The 7,151-nt window shown below is 32.1% G+C and overlaps 1 long non-coding RNA gene across 1 annotated transcript in view; it reads right to left on the minus strand.

Moving 5' to 3' along the window:
- Nucleotides 1–5,072: 5,072 nt before the first annotated feature.
- The window catches only part of LOC136848435 (uncharacterized), a 2,400-nt gene continuing 321 nt past the window's right edge, over nucleotides 5,073–7,151 (minus strand). The window contains exons 2-3 of the long non-coding RNA XR_010856020.1: nucleotides 6,554–6,685; nucleotides 5,073–6,072 (exon numbers count right to left, since the gene is read on the minus strand). This is a non-coding gene — a long non-coding RNA (uncharacterized lncRNA). The remainder of the gene's footprint in view (nucleotides 6,073–6,553; nucleotides 6,686–7,151) is intronic.

Below are 7,151 nucleotides of genomic sequence, written 5' to 3' on the forward strand. Positions count from 1 at the left end.
ATATATAAACATCCTCTATGTCTCTTTTGCAGGCTCTCCTGTAATTTTCTATGTGTAGAAAGTTACACTTACTTAACCTAATTTTCATTCACTTATACCAACTGCCACCTGTTATGGTAAAACTGCCGAGATTTTAGCGCCCTCAGACTCTCTCCTGTCCTACTTTCATCTATAATATCCAGGACTGTCCGGGAAGTAAAGTATTTGAAGATAAACAAGGCTTACTTCTCCTGTGACTCACGCTTCTATAAGGTTTTATTCTTCTTCCATCTTTGTGTTGAAATACCCTTATTTTGTTTTTGCTTCAAATTTTCTTTTTTAACCTCAATTCAGTTTTCTTCTACAGTCACTTCTGCAGAAGAGCTCAACCCCGTCTTCCTAGAACATTGATGGTCTTACTGGCATAAACTTTTTTTCCAGTTCCTTCTCATTCTCTTATCCCTATGGGATCAAGGCTAAATAATAAGTAGTTCTCCCATGAGCATCTAATTAAACATAGATTGTTGACCTACGATTTCCAGCACATTCTCATTCCACATAGCAAGCCATTCTGGAAGGGTTTTACAGCATGCCCTACAGAAAATCTGGCGATTCTTTTCTGTCATTATTAATGCAATATCATGAGACAAACTCTACGATCAGAATTCTTTCATTTTCTCCGCATAACCTATTTTAAGATGGTAACTTAGTAGCAAAGGCTTCTGTGTACTATGGTAAAGCATCAACTTTACTATTATTTTCATTAGTGAGTTGTGTGATCTTTCCTTCACTTTCAGTAAGTTTCAGTTAATTTATCTTTCTTCTTATTATTCTTCATATTCTCCTTCTTCTACCTTCTACCTTACAGTGTCTAGCGCCGTTCAAAGATAGAATCCAGTGCCTCCACTGGTTTTCACTGAAGAACTGTAGTCCTTCTGTAGGAAACATTTTATATTTATTGACTTGAAATTCTAAACAGCATTTATCATTATATTTCAGGAGAATTAAGTCACATTGTGCTGTAAAACTTTGACCTTTTCCATTTACCCTCTAAGATATTAACAAAAATATAGTGGATAATGCGTCTGCTATCCCTCACGTGTTAGTAGCGATGGAATACTGGCTACAACCAGTTCCCCCACTTCCCCACACACTCCAAAACTTCACTTTATTGGGATTTTCTGCTGTCGATGTTTGATACCTGTCATCCAGAACCAAGTGTCATAAAATTTGCTCTTCGTTCGATTTACATTAAAAAGATTCTATACCACTTAACTGGTGAGAGGGACAACAGCCCAATTGGTTTTTCTCTCAATATTTTTTTTTAGATGCCTTAAAAGGGGAGAAATGTATTATTGCCTTTTCTAAAGATCTCCATATTATACACATGATTTCAGATCCGTTTCCATTCTTCGTGTGTTTTCCAGTTTTGGAAAAACTGACATTTGATCCTCGACAATATATATAGAATATAGGTTGTTCGAACTGGTTTGAGCCCTGCTTTCAGCCTTGTCACCAGTTAGGCTCTTATACATGAACTTTATAGCTTAGGTGTTAGAGACTGTGTACCTATGTAGTCTCATTCAGTTTGTCAAGTATTTGGCAACAGGGTTCTAACTGATTTTGGATTTAGTAATCCCATCCCTGTCGTCTTTGATGTCATGTAAAAAAAAAAATGGTTTTTGAACGTTTACATCAACATATTGACTCTAGACTTGCTTCCTGATATCAAGCGTGCTGATAAACTGCTTGGTACTAGTGATGCACTTGTAGAATGAACTAGTTATGTCGAAGAAAGTCGATACGTTAGGATATTCATTCAGCAGACGTGTTCACTAACTAAAACGATGTCTTTGACTTTCTTAACCATAGAGCTCTTACATGTAAACTTAATAGCTTAGGAGATAGAAGCTATGTATTCAGTATCGGTCAGTTTTTTTTAAGATCCTGGCAACAGAGTGAGCCCATATCTACCACGTCAGTCTTAACTGCCAATAAGATTGGTACTTGGGTATTTTTTGTGCCCCTTTGTTTGGGGGCAGCTAGTAATCAGATGTCTGAGCTTTGAGGCCTCACAACCAGGTTTGAGAAAATTTATTCACAATGTAACTCATATTGAAAGTTATATATATATATATATATATATATATATATATATATATATATATATATATATACATATACATATATATATATATATATATATATATATATATATATATATATATATATATATATATATATATATGAGAGAGAGAGAGAGAGAGAGTGAGAGAGAGAAAGAGAAAGAGGATAAATTTATGTTGATCACTGTTGAGTTAAAGTGAATCCCACTCATAGTTAACTCCTACATTATGTAACTCAAACCATCACACAAAAGAAAAGTATGACAAAAATTGGTTTGTTTTCTCTATTCATTAACATTTTGTTCCGTCTTAAATTTCCAATTTCAGGTCGCAGATGAAAGCAATCTGCAAGTCATGAATAAATAACAGTGTTAGATTTGTGCAGTGTTGCTTAGGCATTTGGTGCCAAGATGGTTATGGTTGCGTCAGGAGTGAGGGCATGCAGACTTTCTTCTTGTTATTCTTTAAACAAAACGGTAAAACAACAAGCTGTATACAGGGAGATTTGTATTGGCCATTTATACACACGACAATGTCTTATAATACAATGCATGGTACTATTTCATACGGTGGATTTGAACCTATATGATTTTTGACAAAAAGGAGTTGGAGAAGGACACATCTAGAGCCAAACCTTGAGTAAGTTGATGGCCTATTATATATATATATATATATATATATATATATATATATATATATATATATATATATATATATATATATATATATATAAAACTATAACTTCACACTTCTTTAAGAGAAGGTGGTTTCTAAAGGCGTTAATTGTCCAGTTCTCAGCAAAACTTTTTGGACGAGGTTGATAGACCCATGCCATTCTCCTTATTGGCTAAAACCTTTCATATCTGACAAAATACCCAGTATGTAATTCATGGGTTCAGGCAGCGGTGGCAAAATAAATTTGTCAAGATGCAGGTCTAAGCTTCGTTTTTCTGTTATTTCCCCAGAGAAAAATAACGCAGATATGTTGATAAGTAGATAGGTAGATAGATATGTATGTATGCATGTATGTATGGATGTAATTGTTTACAGTAAACTTCTCTAGTCCCACTCTGCAGAAGGCTCTTTGTTGTACCCTCAAATTCATTCATCATTGACAACTGTATGCAAAGACTCACGGTAAATATATGGGATACTCCGTATTAATGGTCAAATCCCCACTCTCATATTTCTCATAAAAGAAGAATCGTTTTTTTTATTAAACTGATATTTTCAGTTCTAATATAAAGCAGGAACTTATGAGCGACATTTTAGGAAGTCTAGGATAAATCTTAGCAAATACTTTAAAAGAGAACAAGGAGTTGTAGTAAAAGGAAGTAAATTAAGAGAGAGAGAGAGAGAGAGAGAGAGAGAGAGAGAGAGAGAGAGAGAGAGAGGTAAATAAACAAATTTGCTTTAGAATTAAAGATGTAAACGAAGAGAACTACGCAGTCCTTTGTCGACGGGAGAAGTATTTCTATCAGTTGTTGAACGTGAATATGGGAGGCAGCGTCAAATTAACCTAAATTTGCGAATGCTTCCAGAGGTGCCTGTTCCGGTTGTCTACCTGCCTTTCATGAGTCGATTCACACAGCTCTGAATATGTGCTGACGTTAGCTAGAGTCGAGAAAATGCCACGGGTCTGTGAAATTCATCCTCAAAGACTTGCCGGGATCTGGCAGACTCTATCCATCTGGAGCCACCCCTTGTAACTGGGCAAAAGACATATTAAGGATATGTACAGTACATGCATATATATATATATATATATATATATATATATATATATATATATATATATATATATATATATATATATATATATATATGTATATATATATATATATATATATATATATATATATATATATATATATGCATACATATATACATGTACATACACACATATATGTATATATATAAATATATATATATATGCATATACATATATATAAATATGCAGAATCTACTGGTCACTTTTACCAGACACATGTAATTCTAATAGCCACAATGCCCTCTTAACTTCGCTAATTCTTCGCCCTTTTTTGGATACATATATATATCGACCTTTAAGTTATAAAAGAATAACGTCAATTATCATCATCTCGGACAGAAAACAGTATAGATAACAAGACTTTTATTTCAAACACCTAAAACAAACAGGAAAATTTTCACATTTCTTCCACGTATACTTTTAGGAAGCAGGTGCCTTTAAACTAGAAATGGAGTCTTAAAGTTCATAATATGAAGGTATTTTGAAAAGTATAAAATCATGAGGATACAGAAGTTCAGTATAATGTTACAGGTTGAGAGAGAGAGAGAGAGAGAGAGAGAGAGAGAGAGAGAGAGAGAGAGAGAGAGAGAGAGTCTGTCTCAGAGTGATTAATAACATTACAAATGGTGTCCGGTAATTATTATTTGTACAAGTAAGTATTGCTTACAGTAACTGACAAAGTTTGATTATAGCATTTCTACAGAAGCTCTCAATAATTATTGTACATATTCAAAGTGAGCATACAAAATTACAAAAATAGACAATCTCTTATAAATATAAAAACGTTGTCGTATGATGTTGTCCCATTTTGGATGACTTTATGCTTGAATACTGTCCAAGCACAGATTATTATTATTATTATTATTATTATTATTATTATTATTATTATTATTATTATTATTATTATTATTATTATTATTATTATTATGATTCAGAAGATGAACCCTTTTCATATGGAACAATCCCACAGGGGCCATTGACTTGAAATTCAAGCTTCATTGAAATTCAAGCTTCCAAAGATTATGGTTTTCATTAGAAAGAAGTAACAGGAGGCAAAGGTATATACAGAAAGAGAACATCACTTATTAAAAAAGAAAAAAAAAATAACAAATTAATAAATAAATGGATGAAAATACAAGTAAATTATTAAAATGCAGGGAGAATTGTATATCTCCAACTGGATCATGTCTCGTGGGCGCAACTTGTGTGTTATCTTAAGACAGGACGATTAAGCCATATAATATTAACAAACCTATTCAAATTTCAATGAAAATCAGGATTTCGTCTATAGATGGATTGATGACGTGATAGGGAAGTTATAATGTGTAATAGAAGTGACTTTTGGTGTTGTGGATTGGTTGAACCAACTACTAATAGTTTCTTGCAAGGAGAGTCCTTTTGATTCAGCGATTCAAAAATGAATGTGGAAATTTTTTTTTTCTTTAGCCAGGGAAAAACCAATAATTTCTTATTGGAAAGCTGCATGGGAAACAGCTTACTAATAAAAAAATGTACGTAGATATGAACACATATACGGAATACGAACGTTGTTCAGATACGTTCTGAATTTATTTTCTGTGCAAATGGAGGTAGAAATTTATTTTCCTGTAGCCAGGGTAAAACCAAGAGATTCTTATTGGAAGGCTGCATGGAAAACAGCTTACCAATAAAAAATGTATGTAGATATGAACACATGTACAGAATACGAATGTTGTTTTAATGTGTCTGCATTTATTTTCTATGCTGATCGATGTGGAAGTGGGTTTTTTTTCCTGAAGCCAGGGAAAAACCAATAATTTCTTATCGGAAGGCTGCATGGGAAACAGCTTATCAATAAAAAAATGTATGTAGATATGAACACATGTACAGAATACGGACGTTGTTTAGACATGTCTGCATTTATTGCCTATGGAGATTTGTATTTCTTATCTGTCTACAGCATTTATGTGTGAAGTCTTCACATTTAATTTTGGTCAGTGGAAAGAACTTCTGGGCCACTGCATAAATTAGGAACTTTGGTCAACATATATCGTTGACAACAATAAATAAATAAATAAATAAATAAGCTAATATATAAATTAATGAACTAATTACGTAATTAATTAGTGATTAGAAAATGGCTTTGCTTTCTCAGCACAAAATTCTAAATATTCGTCCGTTGCAGCTTCTTCTTCTGTCTTCTTCGATCTGGTATTGCTGAAATGAATAGAGAGAGAGAATTAACCACTTGAGAGAGAGAGAGAGAGAGAGAGAGAGAGAGAGAGAGAGAGAGAGAGAGAGAGAGAGAGAGTTTAGTATATAGGTCATGAAATAGTCAAACCATGAATTGAACACTAAAATCTTATCTGGTCATGGCGTACAACTCAAGATTATATAACAGTTATTTCTAAAATAATGATTATCTTATAACTTTCGTAAAGCAGAAATGGTTTATGACAGTGAAAAGAATGACAACAATGATAATAATAATGCTAATTAGAGTTTCTAGAAAATGGAACTGCATATATATATATATATATATATATATATATATATATATATATATATATATATATATATATATATATATATATATATATAGATAGATAGATATATATGTACATATATTTATATATGTATAGACATATACGTATACATATACATATATGCGTGTGTGTATGTGTGTGCGTGCACTCACCATACTGATTGCGCAAGATAAGAGCAAGGCTCTCCGGGGTACATCAAAAACGCTTGGGAAAGTCACAATGAGTTCTTGTTCATCATTGCAGAAAATGCTACCTGCTTCATGTCGGGCTGTGGTTGGGATGACCTGAGTAATGATTAAAGTTGCATCATTAATAATAATAATAATAATAATAATAATAATAATAATAATAATAATAATAATAATAATAATAATAATAATTTTCATTTGGTAATCATTTTTATTCATGAAAAGAGTGACTTTGTTGATAGTTAATAACAACATTCATATTAATGACATCCATAACAATAATATAGATACTAACAACAACGAAAGTAATCGAAGTAATTACATTTATGACAGAAACTTACAAGATTGTCGATAACACATAATATTTTCAGTAATGACGAAGATAACTGTAGAAATATGACGAAAATAATTAGAAACAGTTACAATTGAGAGATGCTTACAAAATATTTGTACAAACCATTAGGAACAACAAATATATATATATATATATATATATATATATATATATATATATATATATATATATATATATATATATATATATGTGTGTGTGTGTGTGTGT

This window comes from Macrobrachium rosenbergii, chromosome 19 (genome assembly GCF_040412425.1).
Source record: "Macrobrachium rosenbergii isolate ZJJX-2024 chromosome 19, ASM4041242v1, whole genome shotgun sequence".
Lineage (NCBI taxonomy): Eukaryota > Metazoa > Arthropoda > Malacostraca > Decapoda > Palaemonidae > Macrobrachium > Macrobrachium rosenbergii.